The sequence below is a fragment of the Phoxinus phoxinus genome, assembly GCF_949152265.1.
Source record: "Phoxinus phoxinus genome assembly, chromosome: 24".
In the NCBI taxonomy this organism is placed as follows: Eukaryota; Metazoa; Chordata; class Actinopteri; order Cypriniformes; family Leuciscidae; genus Phoxinus; species Phoxinus phoxinus.
Genome location: NC_136899.1, coordinates 20,930,009 through 20,931,724, shown reverse-complemented (window position 1 = coordinate 20,931,724; position 1,716 = coordinate 20,930,009).

Here is a 1,716-nt window from a genome sequence, read left to right as displayed (position 1 = left end):
TCATCAGCTTCTTTTACTTTCGTTATTATCTGTGACGAAAGGAGCACGTGATTAAACTGCTGAAGTCGCTATAATGTTGCCAGTGTTTAATGGTTGTTGCCCTTATTGGCAGATGACGTGAGTTTAATCACCACCAGTCAGGTAAAGGTTTACAGTTAATAACTCCAGTCAGTTTTGTGTGCTGATAAACTCAAAACAAAAACATATTTATTACGCGGATTATTGCATTTGTAGGAGCCACAGCAGATTATTCATACCTGGTCCCGCCCATATGGCTCAAGGCGGAGTCAGCTGTGTCGTCAACTTGGTGGCCATCTTAGGTCAGGAGACTGCGCTGCTGCTGTGGACGGAAGGTGAGTGACAAATGCTCGTAACTTGCTGAATTCTTGACGGATTTACAAACGGTTTGCTTTATTACAAACCTTATTAACGTGGCTATGATTTGTGCTGATGCCGATGTTTAAATTGTAGCTTCACGTTTTTAATGTATGCAGTATGCAGTTAAATATCCGCATCCCTGACGTTTATGACACACCAAGCCGTTTGAAAATCGGTTGAAAATTGAGCAAGATATAGTTATTTCAGCACTATGCACAATAGACTTTAATGTTATAACTGGACGAGCGGTCCTGTCCTAAGATGGCCGCCGTGTGACGTCGTCGGGTCCCATTGGCTCTCAGCGCCGGTAAGCCATCTAGCCTTTATACAGTTAATAACAGTTAATAACTCCAGTCAGTTTTGTGTGCTGATAAACTCAAAACAAACATATTTATTACGTGGATTAATGCATTTGTAGGAGCCACAGCAGATTATTCATACCTGGTCCCGCCAGTAGAGGGCGGTGTGCGCTGTGTAGTGAAAGCGGGTGTTCGAGACAGGCGTGCAGATCAGGTCACCTGTCTATCAGTCAGTAAAACATGTAAACGATCATCAGCCTATTCTTCCACATCTCACTTAAATATAATATATCTAGCACTGCTTTCTTCTTATTCAATAGGCTACTCTAAACCACCTCTACATTCCTCCTCCTCTTCACATCCACTAAATAAACTTAAAGACTCACAATATTGACCATGAGGTTCCTTACTGGTTTAGCTCCAGTCTTCTATACACAACATTTTTGTGTATAGTTTCAAATAGGACCTACATGTTCCCCAAACTCTGTTAGCAATACATTTAAAGACCTTTTTATATTTCTTCAACAAATAAAATACTGGCACTGGTGTTTGTTCCTTGACTAAAAGCAAATTGTTCTCCCACCACATCCCAGTCATTATAATCTTTTATAGGTTTCTTGAAGGAAAACATAATTCATTATCTCGAAGTATTCTTAACCTATCGTCTGTCCATGTATTTAACAAACCTATTTTCAAACACTTCTAGTAACTCCACGATGAACTCAGAGGATAGAGACCGAAAAGAACCAATTGTGTAAAATTAAGTGTATTTTAATCATTATACTTTTTATGTACAACTGATGCTTTATTGGTAGTATTTTCTTTTGAAATTGTCATTAGCCAAAACCATTTTATTTTTTTTAAAGCATTGTGTGCCGTGTTTGGTTTCTTCCTGATTACTGGACAGCATCTGTATCCCACTCTTAACCCAAATTAGTTGACTTTACTAGAAAATTGCAAAGAAACCTGTTGCCTTAAACCATTTAAGTTCCTACACAAGGTGAAACTAAAGAGATCAAGCATAATATAGTGGATGCAG